Source organism: Schistocerca piceifrons, chromosome 2 (genome assembly GCF_021461385.2).
Source record: "Schistocerca piceifrons isolate TAMUIC-IGC-003096 chromosome 2, iqSchPice1.1, whole genome shotgun sequence".
Taxonomy (NCBI): domain Eukaryota; kingdom Metazoa; phylum Arthropoda; class Insecta; order Orthoptera; family Acrididae; genus Schistocerca; species Schistocerca piceifrons.
This window is the reverse complement of record NC_060139.1, coordinates 455,272,427-455,292,788: the sequence shown is the minus strand read 5'-3', so window position 1 is coordinate 455,292,788 and position 20,362 is coordinate 455,272,427. Positions and strand designations below refer to the sequence as shown.

Sequence of the window (20,362 nt, the reverse complement as noted above, 5' to 3'; positions counted from 1 at the left end):
ACTTCCATCTCAAGCTCATAAGGGGTGCTTGTCATTAGGAGAAAGAAACACTAGACTTATCTGGGTGCCCGCATCCAACAAAATTTGGGTCAGTTTTTCTTGTATTTCTCCCTTCACAATCACATTTACTACTTCCTTCAACCTTCAGTAATTTATGGTGTTAACTGAATTTACCAGTGGTGAGGTTGGGTGACAGTGCCTGCTCCCTGCAATTTCTCTAATTAAAATGTGCGTTTCCTCAGCCACAGCGATGACCACCTAGACTATGGAATGAACGGTTTCATTTTTGTGAGCAGTGCAATCGTAAATGCCCAAATTCTCAGCACTTAGGACAGTACATTGCTAAGCATGTACCAGCTATATGATTGGCGTGCTTACATTGACCACAAACTGGTTCATTAGCAAACACTCATTGCAGTTCATTATTATGTGCTGGGTCGGCAACAAAGTGTACAACTTCTTCCTGTAGTAATACCATGTGGACTGTTTCATGGAGTGATGTGGGGGAGGCTACTTTGACTTCCCCTCCAGTTTGTGGATTAATGCTGCAAATGAAGACATCAGTCGCATGCTTTTCGGGTTTTGCTAGGAGTACATCATTGTGGGTGATATCTAGATCAAGGATATTTTTTGTATCAGGTAGCCCACCCCAGTCACGGCATGACAATTTTGCAAAAAGATTCCTAATTCTCTTTGGGTTTTTCCCAGGAGAAAGGAATAAAATTAACTGCAGAAAAATTATTTGCAATGATAAGCAGGTTCTAGCTGAACTAGTTTTGCCTTCTCTAACTTCACCAAAGGTAGCTTGAACATTGAAATCTAAATTCATTGTGGCTGCTTGTCCTTGCAAATTAACATTGTGCTTTTCTAATTCATTTTTTTTAACCAGGAGGTTATTAAGTTTCCATTGCAAGGCTCCATCATCATCTTCGTCCTCAGCGAGAGATACTGTCGGCCTGAGACTGTGTTGGAGGGATGATTATAACTAGAGACTGGATTATATGCATAATAAAAACCTTAAAATATGCATGAAAAATGTACATCTGGTGGTTTTTCTTTGTAAGTCTTGATGACAGCAGGAGCCTTTAGAAACACTTTCTTTGTGGATGAAATAAGTTTATTTAAATTCACAAACGTGGAACATACTTCTTCAGCAAGGCCATGAACTCCATGAGCAAAGCACGTCACATGAATAAAATTGGGATAAAATACTTGGAGGGCGTTTCCTGCCTTGATCATAAAGGGAGCAGCATCTGAAATAAACAGAAACACCCTTTCATCTGCAGAAGGTTCTGGAAATATTTTTGTAATGCCCTCATTCACAAATCTGGCGATCGTAGAATAATTTACTTTTTCAAGTTCTTTGCAGGCTGCTAAATAGGAAGAAGAAGATTCTTCTTTTACAGCACCAGTGATTAAATTTGCAATGTAATGGCCACAAGTGTCTGTAGTTTCTACAGCTGAAATCCAGATAATGCTATCCTTGAGTTCACTTCGTATTCCTTCAGAACATTTATGTAAATTGTCTATATGTAATTTTTATGCAACTAAATTTTTAAAATACTAGAGTGAAAATATGCATTTTGATTTAAGCAATATTTGCACAGGAAGCTTTTGAGGATAGGTTTTTGTAAGTTTGTGAAGAGGGATACTGCTTGCAATGAATGCTTCACATAGATCCTTGTTAACCGACTTTTTTGGTTATCTTTGGACAAATATCTGCTACTGCAACTTGCTGTTATCCGAAGTTGTTGTTGTGGTCCTTTCTTCTGCATTCCTGCGATATGAAGACTTGTCTTGACATGCTGGTCTATTTGAAACTTTTTTTTTTTTTTTGCACAAAATGTTTTTCTCACAAACTCGACAATATAAAACAATTCCGTTCTATGTAAATGGTCCAGGATGGTCAGCTATCCATGAAATGATGTTTCTTTTCTCGGGCGGCATGGCTCACAACACGTTCCACACTACATGTAAACGTGTTCAACTGTGTACAAGTAAATAGAAACCTAAAGTGAAACGATGGACGTGTGTCTAAAAGCTTGCACAGTTTAATTTAATTGTTGCCGATGCGCACGGTATGACAGTGGAGGGGATTAACTGGGGGCAGGGGCGCAGGAGCATTTACTCTGCCTGTTCATGTTCCTCGTCTGTAATGATTTCACTGCCTCTCGGTTTACAATTGCATGCAGTTCTAGGTCATATCAATCTGTGAGACATCGAAACTAGATCGAGCTAGAGACTGCCCAACAAAATTTTTAAAATACTGTAAACTTAGAGTGAAAATATGCATTGTCACTAGTTCCTAGTTAAAATATGAAATAACTGGTGAAAAGGAGCCAAATATGCAAATGCATATGCAACATGCAGATACATATAGTGTGGTCTCTAATTATAACAAGTGAGGCCAACAGTTAACAACAGTGACTCAAAATAGCACAGGAAGTAAAGAGAACCATACAGGGTGAAGAGTCTCTACTCGTTCTGGCTGCTACATGGCATGTACATTCATTGGCAGATCAGGCACAGGATTCAAAAGCAATGGCTAATGACACTTACATCGGTAGCATCACTTGGGGATTGCAGCAACCGCAGCAGCGTGTTACTACAGCACAAAAAGCAGGACACCTGGGTTGGTGGCAGTGAAGCAAGGATGATGTGTGTCAAGTGCGGGACCCTCACAGTGATGGCAGGAACAGGCAGCAGGGACATTTAATGCAGCCCAGCGTCGACATCGCCCAGACAATGACCGGCAGCAAGATGAATGGGGCCCAGATGGTGACAGAGCAGTGGCCAACCAGAATTCATCACAACCAGATGCAGCAGTGGCCGCAAAGCAAGCCAGGGCATCTCACACATTGGTGGGATAGCACACCCATGCACATGTGTCAGACATGCAACACTGGCACTATGCACTGTGTGATGTGCTTTGCAGTGCGGCTAGCATGAGCCATAGGTGGCTACAGGCTGCACCAAAAGTGCCTGCCCTTTACTAAAAAGCAATACTAACAGCAACCAGCTGCTAAAGGACCACTATTCCAGATTAGATGGTGAGAATGGATCCCATGTATCTGACTCCAGATGTCTAGAAGGTGGTGTGAGTAGTGTGGAAGTAGACATCTGGGTCGTCAAAAGAATAATAAAAGGTTAACTTCCAGATATGTACACCCGAAGAGGTCTGTTCCCCAAAAAGTGGTATACATTCGTGCTTAGGGAATGCGAGATGTGGTCCCTATGACTTAGATGTAACTCATAGCTTGGGAGAGGGGGAGAGGAGAGAGTTAGCAGTACAAGTACTGGCGAGCAAGAGCATGTCACGTCTTTTCAGAGTCCTCTGCATGACCATGCCTGAGGCACCATGGAACTCTTCTTACACTACCCCATTGGTCAAAGAGGGGGGATGGGGGGAACAAACACCACTGAAGGTGTCCCTTGTTCAGCAATGTGAGAATTTTAACATGTCAGCATATCACTTTCAGTTGTGAGAGTGTGGGCAGTCTGCCAGCATCTAAGCTTGTAACAAAGAAACAAAGAATCTCAAAGTCTCAATAAAAATTTTACCCGAACACTGCATACTGTAGCCAATCATTGGGCCTCCTTCTGCAATCCTGTACCACTGCAATAACCAAATTGGGTACTCCTGCATCACGGCAACAAAAAGCAAAGTAATGCCCAAAAACAATCAATTTCCAAAGAAACCTGGCACAACTGATCAAGATTACTCTGATATGGAACTGTGAAACTGGATTTATATGTTGATGAAGTGGCAGGTTGTCTTAGTTCCCCACTCACTGTTCAACATTTGTCACCAAGCTTGAGGGACAGGGAAAAGAAAACCCTCTGTATCAATGGCTCCTATACTGCAGTATAGTGTGACTGGTTTAAGAACAAATGTGGAAGAAGTAAAGCTGTCAACACAGGATAGGTCCTTGTGACTACATGCACAAAATATGCATTTCAAACCTTCAGACAACCTCAGGAAGGCAGTCAGTCCTATGATGTAACAAGGAATTCAATTTAGTCAGATGAGAGGACCAACTGTGACAAATGCTGTTCTGTACTTGTTACCCCCATCACATATCTTCAGGCAGTAGCTGTTGTAGTTAATACATCATTACAATACTATGTGTTACATGCACCTACCACTTAGCAAACACGTGCAATCATACCATTGAGGACCTCATCCATGAACTCACCCATCCCTTTTTCCTTCTAAGAGATTTCATTGTGCATCACATGCTCTGGGGTTCTACATACAAATGTCCCAGGGGTCTGTTAGGTGAGAGGTTCCTCTTGTTGAATGATGTATGTCTGCTCAGTACAGGGAAAATGACACATCGACACTGTAAATGGACCATTCACAGCCATTGATTTGTAACTTTGCCCTCCTAAACTTGCTGATACTGTTATTTGAAAGTGACAAATGAATTACATTCTAGCCACCATTTTCCCATTTGAATTGATCTGCGTGATACATCATCACCAGCCGCCAAGTCACCTAAATGAATGATAAACAAAGGCAACTGGACAGTTTACAGAAACCTGGCTGTATTCATACAACACTCCAACATGCAGTGCATTATAGGGCACACTATAATGATCCATATGGCTTCTGATGACTCCATACCAAAGTTACTCATTAAATTTAGTAGACAGCCAGTCCTATGATTGCACAAATAAATCCATTTAGTCATCTGGTGCAGGTGGGCAGCAATGCATAAGTTCCACGTAACCTATCTGCCAACAATTTTGCAACCTTGGGCATTGCTTGGCAAAAATTCAGCACATTATCAGAGAGAGCAAAAAGCTGGTATGTCAAAATATTTTACATTCTATTAAGCATTTGACACCATCAACAGAGGTATAGGAGGTGATGAGAAAAACCAGTGGGAGATAATACATATACTGGGAAAAAAAACAAGCACTGCACTGGCTGTACAATACAGTGGTGCTCTAATCAACCAGAAGTTGTAGCATAGTCTGTGGCGGAATAGTTGGAACAAATTAGATGTCACGCTAATCATGATGCCATATTCCAATGCATATGATAATTTGGTGAGAGGACATGATTGGACATTAGCTCCAATAACACCAGAAACTAGAACCAGCACTTTTGTATGGAAGAGCTAGAGAATGCTCTATCTGTGGCTCGCAATACAACAATGGCTAGATGAAGTGTGCTGCAGCATGTTGCTACATTTGAATATTAAGTTAAAGAACTACCACCTCATGCTTTTAACAGGATATAATCTGAAGGACAATATGCTGATTCTGGAAACAATCATGATCCCTCTCCTGAAAGTGGGGAAGAATTGTACCAGTTTAAGTAGTTATCACGGTTTAGCACATACTTGTCATATAGGGAAGAGATGGAAGCAAATGATCAACAGCTGCTCAGTATGGACTCTACAAATCAGAAAATTTCTCTACAGCTTTCAGTTTGGTTCTAAAGGTACTACTTACTATACATTCAGTAATCCAGTACTCCTTGAGACAGAGGTAAAAGAGGCTATTTTGTTTAGGAGAATTTTTTGTATTGAAAAGGTCTGTGACACTACATGGAGATACAATATAATATTAACAAGTAATTGAATTGGGATTCCAGAGTTACATTTCCATTATAGTGTGATCCTTTCTTTCAGGATGGTATTTTGGTTCAAAGTTGGCAGTACACTCTCTGACTGACATATCCAGGGGAATGCTGTCACTCAGGGGAGTGTGTTAAGCGTTATTCTTTTTTCGATAGCCATCGACAATACAGTGTCCACAGACAGAAACCCTGTACTATGCTCTTTCTGTGGGTGATTTTTAAATCTTTTGATTGTATTCTAGTTTAGCGGCAACCTCTCAAGTACTGCAGCTAAGAATAACAAGACTTATAAGGGCATGGTCCGTTCTGACATGTCAGAACCTGCACTGAAATATTTTCCATGGACTGAATACAACCAAATAAATCTGTTATCAAAGTGTTATCTGCTACACATTGCAGGCATTTAGAAAATGTTGAAAATTGTCAGCTTCATTGTCTACCAGATGGTTGGAGAAATGCATACCCCTGGCAGTGTCCAAGCAGACTGCATGTGGGCAACTTGGTTGGCACACAGCTCTACCTGTAGCTGAATTAGTAAACCCATCCTGATTCTAGTTTGTAAAGTGATCTTCTGTTTGTGTTAGTAGTTTCTACACAGAGTTGTTCCTGAGTACAATTAATTTGAATTTGCAACTCACTTTGTATCCAGAAATAACAATGATTGCAATCCTTTTGCTAACAATGGACGTTTAGTTTTATGTTCATTGCATTTCCTTTGTGTGTTACTGTTAATAGAAAGTACCTTTATGCAAGTACCAGAGCTTCATAGTAATGTGGAATCCAATTAAAGTTCTCTGTGTTGCAGTGGTGCAATAGGAAGTACATGGTATGTAGTCAACATCACCTAATTTTCCAGAAGTCCTGCGTATGTGTAATTTGTTCGTATAATTTCATGGACATTCATTTGCATGATATTGACTTTTTGATAGTAACTCAGGGTTGTGGTTCAAGCAATGATAGTTGTTCCACTAAGAACAAGAATACCTACCCAGCACAAAAAAAGTTATGTATTTCAAAAAGCATTTGGTGACAAGGAGAAGGCTATGAATGTTTGGTGAAATGGTGGATGAAAAAAATACTTAAAGTTAAACATTGTGATAAATTGGCTCCATTTTGTAAAATCTGAATCTGAATTGTTCATATAGCAGAAAGAATTACATGAAGAAACAAAAATGCACCATAACAAAACTGAATAGTGCAAAAGAAAAACTTTCAAAAATTTAGTACTTCATGAGAGGGGCAATGTACTGTTATCAAGAGAGACCTTGGAGATTGGAGTTTCTAAACCACAAGTGAAATGCAAATGGGTGATTTCAGGTTGCCTTGAGCTGGTTATGCAGATTTAAGAAATCATACAGTATAGGAAACCGAAAAAGATCAAGTTTATTTTAATCAAATGTAGGGCGAAGATCCCAGTAATCGATAATACTGAAGAGAATTTCATAACTGATGTGAAGGTGAAGATTGCTGTCATCCCTGCAACTGCGAATCACTCAGGATTTGTGAAATAACCGTCCTTTATCATTTCACAGTGGGGAAGAAAATGACTGTCAGTTGTACAATTTTTGTTTGTTATGACTCATTCATGTACAATATTATTATTGATAGCTCATTATAACTCTCGGTTTATCATCCAAACAATATTTTATAACTTCAGTCATTTGTGTGTTATCAGTCTGCATTGTCATGGTTTGTGAACTTGATCAAGTATGCCTGTTGTGCAACACATTATGCAGAACAATGGTCAGCACCATTTGCAGTAATTACAAGAAACCTTTAGCACCCTTTTTTTACTCCATACTGTTTTGTCCAAATAAAACAAGTAATTACTATGAAGTGAAGTGCCTAAGTACATTAACTTTACTTTGGTTAGGTGTCTAGCATAAAGAAATTGTTCTGTTCATTACACAATAAATTTTCATACTTTCATGATAACAATAAGCAATAAGCAAGAAACAGTGAGTAAAATGTACAAAATTCAGAAATTATTGTAAGAAATGTTCTACAAGAATGGTGGTGATATGATACATGTGTATGTACTACTCCATTTCAGCAATGTCAGTTATGGATTGAAGTGAGAGAAGATGTATGTAATGTGATATCAAGAAGTGCCATGATTTTTGTTCTCTGCTATTTAACCCTTAGAAGAATTACATCTACAGAAGTTCAGCTTTAGTTATAAACTGGAAATCTATGTACATACAAGCAGAACTGTGGAGATAGAAGATGTGGAAAACACTACAAGTTCCAAGGAAGCATCTATTCCAAGGGACCTGGATGTGTCAGAGCTAAACCCAAAATATTAGGACTTGAATTATTAGCAGAAATGAAAATTTACAGATGAATTATTAAAAGTAGTAGCTTCAGAGAGGAGAGCTCAGTGTAAAGATCAATAATTAAAGATATATCATTTGCTGAAGTAATAAATATGATATTCGACTGGGGTAGTGAAATCAACATGTCAAAAAATGTAGTTGATCAAAAAATGTAGTTGATCAAAAATGCATGAACTGGGGTTGTAACGTACTTCCTATATTGGGAGTCGAAGTTATGTAGGAGGATTACTGGAAAAAAGGGTAAATCTATAAGTGAAGAAGTACTGCTTAAGTTTTTCATAGAAGGTGTGCCTTTTACTCAAAGTATAAGTGGTTGAACCAATGTAAGGGAGTGTTAACTTGAGTCTATATCATGATCAGAAAGATACAAGCATTCCTCCTCCTCCTCCTCATTGTTTTTTTCTGCTAGTGTAGTGGCAGCATTACCTGCATCAGTCCTCTACTGCACAGTGAAAGACAGCACTCACTCTTGTGACGACCATAGGTTGCATCAGAAATATCATATGGTAATAGCTGTAGCAGTTGATGACTGAAAAGTTAGACAAATAAAGTGCAGATATAGTTGCAAGGTATGTCACAGTACGCACTGCTGCTGTCAATATTGGTCTTCACTGAAATACATTGGTTCCAATCTTTATTCTTTAAACTATCATAGTTGGAGGGTATTATTTCCAAACATTAAGTTTCTTGATTCTTCATGTCTTTTTAATTAATGTAATTTTCATTTTGTCTTCTGTTTGGACCCTAGAAATACTTGTCCCTCTCCCTCTTCCTCCGTCCCTGTCGCTCGGTCCCTCTCTCTCTCCCCCTACCTCCCCCCTCTCTCTCTCTCTCTCTCTCTCTCTCTCTCTCTCTCTCTCGCTCTCTCCCCCCCTACCTCCCCCCCCCCCCTCTCTCTCTCTCTCTCTCTCTCTCTCTCTCTCTCTCTCTCTCTCTCTCTCTCTCTCTCTCCCTCTCCCTCCCTCCCCCCCCCTCTCTCTCTCTCTCCCTCCCTCTCCCCCCCTCCCCCCCCTCTCTCTCTCCCTCCCCCTCCCCCCCTCTCTCTCCCTCCCCTCCCTCCCTCTCCCCCCCTCCCCCCCCTCTCTCTCTCTCCCTCCCCCCCCCCTCTCTCTCTCCCTCCCCCCCCCCCCCTCTCTCTCTCTCTCTCTCTCTCTCTCTCTCTCTCTCTCTCTCTCTCTCTCTCCCCCTCCCTGTGTGTGTGTGTGTGTGTGTGTGTGTGTGTGTGTGTGTGCCATAATTGTCAAATAGCAATAACTGTTTGTCAGAACAGGAACCCAACACAAAAGAAATTGCAATTTCTTTCTCATAGCTATTATAAAATGTGGTCCACATTTATGCTTATACACTATATGATCAAAAGTATCCGAACATCTGGCTGAAAATGACTTAAAAGTTCATAGTGCCTCCATTGGTAATGCTGGAATTCAATATGGTGTTGCCCCACCCTTAGCCTTGATGACAACTTCCACTCTCGGAGGCATATGTTCAGTCTGGTGCTGGAAGGTGTCTTGGGGAATGGCAGCCCATTCTTCACAGAGTGCTGCACTGAGGAGAGGTATTGATGTTGGTTAGTGAGGCCAAGCACAAAGTCAGCGTTTCAAAACATCCCAGTGGTTTTCTATAGATTTCAGGTCAGGACTCTGTGCAGACCAGTCCATTACAGGGATGTTATTGTCATTTAACCACTCTGCCACAGGCCGTGCATTCTGAACAGGTGCTCAATCGTGTTGAAAGATGCAATCACCACCTCGAATTTGTCTAAAACAGTGGGAAGTGAGAAGGTGGTTAAATCATCATTGTAAGCCTGTGCTGTGATAGTGCCATGCAAAACAACAAGGTGTGCAGGCCCCCTCCATGAAAAACACGTCCACACCATAACACCACCACCTCTGAATTTTACTGTTGGCACTACACCTGCTGGCAGATGATATTCACTGGGCATTTGCCATACACACACCCTGCCATCAGATCGCCGCATTGTGTACCATTATTTGTCACTCCGCACAACATTTTTCCACTGCTCAATTGTGCAATGTTTATGCTCCTTACACCAAATGAGGCGTCATTTGTCATTTGCCGGCATGATGTGTGGCTTATGAGCAGCCGCTCGACCATGAAATCCAAGCTTTCTCACCTCCCGCCTAACTTTCATAGTACCTGCAGTGGATCCTGATGCGGTTGGAATTCCTGTCTGATCGTCTGGATAGATATCTGCCTATTACACATTACGACCCTCTTCAACCATCGACAGTCTCTTGTTGGTCAACAGTCGAGGTTGGCCTGTACGATTTTGTGCGTATGTGTTCCTTCACATTTTCACTTCTCTATCACATCAGAAACAGTGGACCTAGGGATGTCTAGGAGAGTGGAAATCCCACAAACAGATGTATGACACAAGTGACACCCAATCACCTGACCACTTTTGAAGTCCTCGAGTTCTGCGGAGCACCCCATTCTGCTCTCTCATAATTTATAATGACTACTGAGGTCGCTGATATGGAGTACCTGGCAGTAAGTGTTAGCACAATGCACCTGATATGAAAAACGTATGTTTTTGGAGGTGTCTGGATATTTTTGATCACATAGTGTGTATAAATATAGTTTCTTCATCTATGTTACACATTGCTCAGTGTAACTAACACATCTCTCTTCCTTTCTTAAAAGCTTCTTCAAGCATCAAGGAGCTCATCCTCTCAATTTCTTTGGCCCACGTGGCAGGTGCAACAGTGGTTAGCCTACAATAGGCAAAAGATGAACCACAGTCATCTGCGGTGCTGTCTCACCTCACATAGGGGTGAGGGGGAGGCGCTGTTGGGAACAGAATCAAATCCTCATGAAAGAAAAATTAAAAATATTAAATGATAGTGCATTGAACACAGTATCTATCTACTGTCGTATATGGAGTGTAGTAAAGTATAACATTACCTGTAACTGTAGCTGCAGTAGGAGCATAAATATTTGTGTCAACAATTTTGTGAAACTCCATAACCATATGGCTCACAGGAATAGGCCAGCTAAATCAGTGTGCATCCACTCTGTTAGTTACTTAGGCTTAGGCTAATGGGAGTTACATTGCATTGTGGCCGACTGGTTATGGGTTGAATCATTACAAGCCTGGACAGTACATTCTACTGCAGCATTGATTCCAGGCAAAAAACAGCAGTGCTGTGCTGGCTCCTTCATCATGAACATCTCCCAGTGTGGAACAGCAGGAGGGGAGAAGGGATGACAATTTAGCATTCCTCTTCTTCCATAGTTAATAATAAGATGCAGTCAGTGATACTGAGATTGTGGCCCAGAGAAAAAATAAGTCTTGTGCAGTGTATTGGCACCTTTTTGCAGATAACCTGATAATCCTGCTATATTCACAACAATATCCTGCGGAGTAGTGGGTCATGCCCTGTGGCTGTGGTTACTTTGCTTTCAGTAATTGGGAACTCACTAACTGTATGATTCTGTTTGTCATTGAGACCCAACTGTGCCTCATCATTTTAAAATTCTGTATCTGGTATCTGGACCCACAGACAGAGAAAACATGGTGTCTGCATTTGCATACTGTGTAGTGTGTCAGTAGTGAATGTCATAATTGTAGCTATGTAGATAGGTGGACTATTTTTGAAGGCTTTGAGAGACTTCACTGGGTGCCAAACAAGGCGATCTGGGATGTGTAGTACATAATCAAGCGAAATTTTGCACCATGTAATATACATTTGAAGCTGACACCATAAGTTATTACTAGTGCCTCTTTCTCTCTTTGTGATTAATTACAGTGGGTGGCTATGAATGTACTCTATACAAATGGGATTGGCTGCTCCTTGCCATCTCTATGTTCATGTGATAGTATGGCCCCTATCTCCATACTGTGTAGCATTGGCTATTAACGTAAAATATTTGCCAAGTGTGAACATTGTTGAACATGGAGTCAATCACAGAAACTATTTTTCTAATTGTAGAAATATGTAACGGTATGTTTTGCTCCACAAGAATGTCTCCTCCTCTTACGAGAATCGATTTAAGGTGTAAGAGATCTGAAACACCAAGTTATAAATTTACAATAGTAATTTACTTCATGAGAAATGACTGTTACTCCGTAATGGTGGTGTGCATATGACAGTCCCTTTTTGGCCTCAAACCCATTTATTCAAAAAGTGCCCTAAATACTTAATGCTCATATGAAAAACAAACTGCATTTACTGCCCTGGCAGTATAGTAATTTATTTTGAATCAGTAGTAATTTTTGAGAACATTTCTCATGGAGAACAGAAATCCAGCAAAAAGCGGCTGACGTTTGTGGAATTATAACGGCTGCTCTATTCACTATCACTGCCTACCATCATGGTATGAAGGTCTGAAGGTGATCCAAAACTGAATGAAATTGGTTGCCACAAAATAAATGTTATTTGCAGTCAAGACTGTTTGTGGTCATTAAAAAAAAAAAAAAGAAAAAATCTATTTTGAAGGTGAGTGAACAGTACTTAAAGTCTAAAACCATATACTGTTCTCTAGTAGTATGTTTCCCAATAATTCGTAGAGTTGAGAATGTCTTGGATCAACTGTTTGAGATACCTCTGAAATACAGTATCAGATTGGACATAATGGACAGAAATCAATTACTCTTATGTAACCCAATGGCTGTGTTAAGAACGAAGAGCTTCCTTGATTCGTCATGTAAGGGAAGCTATAAATATGTATCTGCCAGATCAGTGTTGCAAAAATGCAGTACAGCTAATTGTGCCGGCATCTCCTATGGCTGTGGAGTCAGGTAGAGGTTCACATTTACTTGGAAGTTTACTGCAGCCTTGAAATAACTACATGTATGAATAGACTTGTTCAGTTTTTTATGGTGGCCATGGCTGTTGCCCACTTGTTAGTGGAAATGTTTTGTGGTGACCCCCAAATTCCTGTAATGGTAGAAGTAAGATGAACTTTTATGACTGAACACTGGCTCAGTTTTTATTAATATTTCTTTTAAATATAGGAAAAGGCAAGGTACAATTTATTTATAATAATATACATCAGCTACAAATTTTATTTTATAAGCATTTACAGCACCTTTGACCCAGACACATGCTGATTCTTGCTCATTTATTTTGCGTTGATTCCTTGTCCTGAGTACAAATGGCATAGTGCCACTGAATATGACTTCCCAAGATCACAATTATAGTTCTCAAACACTTGAAATGTATGAAAAGAAATCACATTTCTGCTATTGAATATTTCAAGTCCAGCAACACCTTTAACAGGTTACTATTTTGCCAGTAAATGTGTTTAAATGTTGATTGCACATGGTATTACAAAAGTGTGCTAATTTAAATGTGGTCAGTTGCATGTGTTAGTGGACATCACTGTTGAAAAGAGAACAAAAAGATACCCCTGCCAGGAAGGCATAAATAATTGTTTGAGTAATACATAACAAAAAATGTTGCCATTTAACATGAGCACACTTGTGCAAGAATACTGGCTTATTTATTTATGGACAAACCTTATCTATATTCATTGTGCGTAGTCTGGGTGTGACTGAGTGTTTATAACATTTCTATTATTTCAGTGTTGTTGTAATATTAATTTAGTATGCGAATGTGGTCATGTTAAGTCAGAGTGTGTCTTTAGAGCTTCAGAATGATGTCTTTTTGATGGAGATAGCCTTCAGCCAATAGAGAAGCAGACAAAACACTGCAGGGATCAAGGAGTGACCGGAACTTTTCAAATCTTTTTGAATTAAGAATTCAAGGGAGTGATTCGGACTCTTTATGGCAAGTTCTGGAGGAAGGCAGACCCGTTTAAAGTGCATAATTCAGTTGTTCAGGTGATTGTTTCTGAGTGGTGAACAGCTGCTACAATATTTGACTTTTTGAAGGAACCTATATTTTGAGATGTTTGAATGTGCTTCAGAGTAGGACTCTAACTTTTGCAACCTGATTTATGAAACTGAGAACAGACATAGTATGAGTTACCATTCTTTGTAATGCATGTGTTAATTTGTGAATCATCAAGTCAAACTCTTGACTGTTTTGAGATGGAGAATCTTTCGTTTATACTGATCATGAAATGGACTTAGCTTTTGCAAGTCTTTGATGACTATTTAGTTTGGGGATTTTGCTGCCATCCTCATAATGCTCTCAATGTAACTTTACTGCATTTGATAAGGGTATTTTTGTCTATATTTTAACAGTATATCGTAGGACGACATGTGCCTCTGACTGAACTGTTTACTTCATGAATAATGGAACTGAGTTTGACAGATACGCAGCTGTGTGGATGCTTTTAAAAAGCTTTGTGCGTAAAATCTTTTGCACACCCAAGTGTAAGTTCAATTAATTGTTTATGACTGGCACAAAGTCTGCTATACCAGACCAATGAGTTTTTAAGCCCATTGGAAGGTATGGGAATAGATGACAACTGCTATGTGACGAGGTTGTATGTGTGGCCACTGCTGTCGCCGCCATAAGCACTGTTGCTTAGATATGCCCTGTCAGACAGCCTGTCAGCATCCACTGCTTGCCTTTAAAGACAGCAGCGCAGTGACTCCGCAGTTAGTTGTGATTTCTGTGCACTACAGTATCCTTTACTGTATGGTTAAAGGATTATGGCGTCCTCTTGGGTAAAATATTCCGGAGGTAAAATAGTCCCCCATTCGGATCTCTGGGTGGGGACTACTCAAGAGGACGTTGTTATCAGGAGAAAGAAATCTGGCGTTCTACGGATCGGGGCATGGAATGCCCGATACCTTAATCGGGCAGGTAGGTTAGAAAATTTAAATGTGCACTCTGACCACAATCTATTAGTTATGAACTGGAGATTAAAACTGAAGAAACTGCAAAAAGGTGGGAATTTAAGGAGATGGGACCTGGATAAACTGACTAAACCAAAGGTTGTGCAGAGTTTCAGGGAGAGCATAAGGGAACAACTGACAGGAATGGGGGAAAGAAATACAGTAGAAGAAGAATGGGTAGCTCTGAGGGATGAAGTAGTGAAGGCAGCAGAGGATCAAGTAGGTAAAAAGACGAGGGCAAGTAGAAATCCTTGGGTAATAGAAGAAATACTGAATTTATGTGATGAAAGGAGAAAATATAAAAACGCAGTAAATGAAGCAGGCAAAAAGGAATACAAATGTCTCAAAAATGAGACCGACAGAAAGTGCAAAATGGCTAAGCAGGGATGGTTATAGGACAAATGTAAGGATGTAGAGGCTTATCTCACTAGAGGCAAGATAGATACTGCATACAGGAAAATTAAAGAGACCTTTGGAAAAAAGAGAACCACTTGTATGAATATCAAGATCTCAGATGGAAACCCAGTTCAAGAGAAGGGAAAGCGGAAAGGTGGAAGGAGTATATAGAGTGTCTATACAAGGGCGATGTACTTGAGGACAATATTATGGAAATGGAAGAGGATGTAGATGAAGATGAAATGGGAGATATGATACTGCATGAAGAGTTTGACAGAGGACTGAAAGACCTCAGTCGAAACAAGGCCCCGGGAGTAGACAACATTCCATTAGAACTACTGACGGCCTTGGGAGAGCCAGTCCTGACAAAACTCTGCCATCTAGTGAGCAAGATGTACGAGACAGGCGAAATAAGACTTCAAGAATATAGTAATTCCAATCCCAAAAAAAGCAGGTGTTGACAGATGTGAAAATTACCGAACTACAGTTTAATAAGTCCCAGCTGCAAAATACTAATGCAAATTCTTTACAGACAAATGGAAGAACTGGTAGAAGCCGACCTCGGGGTAGATCAGTTTGGATTCTGTAGAAATGTTGGAACACGTGAGGCAATACTGACCTTACAACTTATCTTAGAAGAAAGATTAAGGAAAGGCAAACCTACTTTCCCAGCATTTGTAGACTTAGAGAAAGCTTTTGACTATGTTGACTGGAATACTCTCTCTCAAATTTTAAAGGTGGCATGGGTAAAATACAGGGAGTGAAAGGCTATTTACAATTTGTATAGAAATCAGATGGCAGTTATAAGAGTCGAGGGACATGAAAGGGAAGCAGTGGTTGGGAAGGGTGTGAGACAGGGTTGTAGCCTCTCCCCGATGTTATTCAATCTGTATATTGAGCAAGCAGTAAAGGAAACAAAAGAGAAATTTGGAGTAGGTATTAAAATCCATGGAGAAGAAATAAAAACTTTGTGGTTCGCCAATGACATGGTAATTCTGTCAGAGACAACAAAGGACTTGGAAGAGCAGTTGAACGGAATGGACAGTGTCTTGAGAGGAAGATATAAGATAAACATCAACAAAAGCAAAACGAGGATAGTCGAATTAAGTCGGGTGATGCTGAGGGAATTAGCTTAGGAAATGAGACACTTGAAGTAGTAAAGGAGTTTCGCTATTTGGGGAGCAAAATAACTGATGATGGTCGAAGTAGAGAGGGGATAAAATGTAGACTGGCTATGGCAAGGAAAGTGTTTCTGAAGAAGAGAAATTTGTTAACATCGAGTATACATTTAAGTGTCAGGAAATCGTTTCTGAAAGTATCTGTATGGACTGTAGCCATGTATGGAAGGGAAACATGGACGATAAATAGTTTGGACAAGAAGAGAATAGAAGCTTTCGAAATGTGGTGCTACAGAAGAATGCTGAAGATTAGATGGGTAGATCACATAAATAATGAGGAGGTACTGTATAGAATTGGGGAGAAGAGGAGTTTGTGGCACAACTTGACAAGAAGAAGGGACCAGTTGGTAGGACGTGTTCTGAGGTATCAGGGGATCACAAATTTAGCATTGGAGGACAGCGTGGAGGGTAAAAATAGTAGAGGGAGACCAAGAGATGAATACACTAAGCAGATTCAGAAGGATGTAGGTTGCTGTAAGTACTGGGAGATGAAAAAGCTTGCACAGGATAGAGTAGCATGGAGAGCTGCATGAAACCAGTCTCAGGACTGAAGACCACAACAACAACAACAACAACATAGTTTTCAGTCTTGATTTGCTCACTGGATTTGTTATTCTGCTGTGCTATCTCCATTTTCTGGCTGTCTCTTGTGTTATCCACCTGTTAGTTTTTGGCTGCTCGCTGTCGATGCTCTTGGCCAGTCTCCACTGCTTCTCAAGTCATTTCTGGTTTATGTCTGATTCCGGTCACTAGGCAAAGCTTGTCAAGTTTGCTAAATAGGATGGTAACTAAAACTAGTGCTGCGTGATTGTTAATTTTGGAATCCAAACAGAAACACATCCTAACCAAATATATTTTTTACTGTGAGTGAGATAACTACAAGTAATGATCATATTCATGGTGCTTGTTTCTAGCTATCTGAAACCCTTGATTTGTCCACTTAGTGGGATCTACTGGTGTTGCCCACTGTAATAGCCAATGCTTTGGTACCTGTGCCAGCTGATTAATGACATGACTGTCCCTGTTTTCCACCTGGACCTTTGTCTGCTGACTGTTTACAGTCCACTGGCCCACCAGATTGATCGGTGTTCTATATAGTGGTTGATAGCGTCAAACACTCCACTATGCCATGTTGATGGTGGCAGCCACTTGCTCAAGCACATGCCAACTAGGTAATTGGGCTTGTGGTATGTGTCTCAACCCATACTATAATAATGACTTTGGCATCATCCATACTTCGAAAAGCAATTAGAATGATTTCTGTAATTTCTGCAGTATTACAGTGCCAGAGCAACAATGTTGTGTTGGAGAGGCAATGTGGCATCCCATTCCAACCTGGGGAGCCAACCAGTGGCATCAGGGGAACTTACTAGTTAATTTATGCCATGCTGGTAGGCTTATAGATGAAGAGCCTGATGAAGATGATAGCTGTCATTTGACTGCCAACATCAGTTACTAAATATTCTGTAACCATGAGCATTGTCCTTGAAGGGTTACTGAGCAAAAGCAGTTACAAAAAATGCTCCTGACCTTTGTGAGACTTCATCAAGGTATCAGTCTGAAAAGGTTAATACATATCTTTCATTGTGTTTCTCTGATGACAACCTGACAATGACATTGTGAACTGGCAATGGTGCACAAGATAGGAAACTTCCTGGCAGATTAAAACTGTGTGCTGGACCGAGACTCAAACTCGGGACCTTTGCCTTTCGCGGGCAAGTGCTCTACCAACTGAGCTACCCAAGCACGACTCACGACCCGTCCTCACAGCTTTACTTCCGCCAGTACCTCGCCTCCTACCTTCCAAACTTTGCAGAAGCTCTCCTGCGAACCTTGCAGAACTAGCACTCCTGAAAGAAAGGATATTGTGGAGACGTGGCTTAGCCACAGCCTGGGGGATGTTTCCAGAATGTTTCTCATTCTGTGCACAAGATACATTGAAAGAGGCGCATTAGAATTGCACGGCTGGGGTAAACCTTGAAGTGCCATGTCCAATGCTCCACAGGACTGACCTCACTATTTTATCTAATGGTTAATTTTAAGTCCTGTAGGTACATTGTGAGTTTACTGCCCGTAATATTTCATCAGCCAATGGCTGCAACTTTTGCAGCAATTCATGTAAGTGATTACTAGAAGGTAGAAATATAGTATACCACCAGACCGGGTCTCAAGTGGCACACAGTTGCCATGCAATAGAAGAAGAAATACCATAAATAGATGTCCCAAGTTTCTTCTGCTGTGTTCAAGACAACGATGCTGGTGTTACTGACTGTTGTTGTGAGTGCAGCAGTTGTAATAATTGCTTGTTACGGATTTGCTGTACTGTTACCTGCTGCTCCAATATTTTTTCCCGTCTGTGATGCTACTCTTATTGCTGCTACAGCTGCTGCTGAGGCTGGGCTACTGTTTCCACAATGCAAGAAATTGTGGATCCGTAGTGAAAACACTGCACATGGAGAACATTCCTTCTCACCTGTCCACCATCTATAATGATAGTATCACTCGAGACAGTAACTACATGGAACGACAAAGCTGTGAAAGTCACTAGTTAAGCTGATGAGAAAAATGCCACAGTGAACCAGCAGACTACATAAAATCCAACAACAAACCAAATTTATCTCTAGCCAAAGTTCAGAAGTTCATAATCATAAATGAGGTAACAGAGTTGGGTGAACTAACAGCTACCGAGATGTTACATTACTGTGAGCTTCTCATAACACTGCAGTGCTACAGAGCAAGCTGTGCTGTCTATTTAAGAAGTTTTCCTGAGGCCATAACTACTCTAATGCTGACTTGCTAGAGGTTGTCATCCATAGTCTGTGCAGGTACCTTTTGTGGTCAGAATTGGAAGATGCTGGTTCATACTGTGCTAATGTCTCTGCTTTCAAGTCCATATCAATATTGGTATGACCATTGGGTGTGCCCAATCCTGCGCAAGAACTATGAGCGTTGGATGGAAACTTGAAATCCCATTGTCAACTGTGATATGCCAATAGGTTGGTATCGATACTTGATATCACACTGATCTTATATTGTGTGTGCAAGAATAGCTGTAGCCTGTCTACAGTGACTGTAGTGACCATCAGTGTGATAAATTATTGTATTTACATCCGGTGATGTGTGGGCAGTCATAAAGGAAGCGATGATTTGAAATCTGCTGAACCTACAGTAGCTATGGGTAAAAAATAAATAGAACAGTAGGCAATAGTAGATTAACACCTGTGTAGCTTTGCAGTTTAATACACCAGGAATGTCTAGCAAATAGGTACACACTTTTGTCAAGGTATGTATCCCTAAAACATAACTCAGAAACAGTGAACTTTTTCCATTTGGTGTTAAGATATAGTGTATTAACTCTTGATACCCTTGATAAAGCCTCTGCTTTTGCATCTTGTTCTGGCATTTTGTAGCTCTTTTTTATTATTTTTAGATTTTTCAGGATTTATTTTGTGGCTTTTCTCACTCTTTTGTTATTTTGTTGCAGTTACAATGACTCTTCTAACTCCTTTAATCTCTTGTGAGTTTTTCTTGGCCATAATTTGATTTATTTAAGTCCTGGCCCTTCCATTTATAAGCAATGGAAATCTAGGATGGAATGTAAAAATATTATGGAAAGGAAAGTTGTTACCATACAGCAGAGATGCTGAGTTGCACAACAAAAAGACTGTCGGAGTATAAGCTTTCAGCCAATAACACTTTGTCGAAAAAAAAAAAGAAGAAAAAAAAACACACACACACCCGCGAGCGCGTGCACGCACGCACAGATGCAACTCACGCACTTGACTGCAGCCTCTGCCTTCAGCTGCCAGAGGCTGCAGTCATGTGAGAGTGGGTTGCGCTGTGTGTGTGTGTGTGTGTGTGTGTGTGTGTGTGTGTGTGTGTGTGTGTGGCACCTTGTTGGCCGAAAGCTTTTATATTGTGATAGTCTTTTGTTGTACCTATCTGCGACTCAGCATCTCCACTGTATGGTAAGTAGCAACTTTCTTTTCATAATATAGTTATTGTTATATTTCATTAAACATTGTTCTAAACATAATGATTGCTTTCTGTTTTATTGGAGTTATCTAATATTATACCGCTTTCTTTTGTA

The 20,362-nt window shown here is 40.4% G+C and overlaps 1 protein-coding gene across 8 annotated transcripts in view; it reads left to right on the top strand.

Annotated features, from left to right (window-relative positions):
• The window catches only part of LOC124776830, a 322,032-nt gene that overhangs the window by 190,296 nt on the left and 111,374 nt on the right, over positions 1-20,362 (top strand). The window lies entirely within an intron of this gene.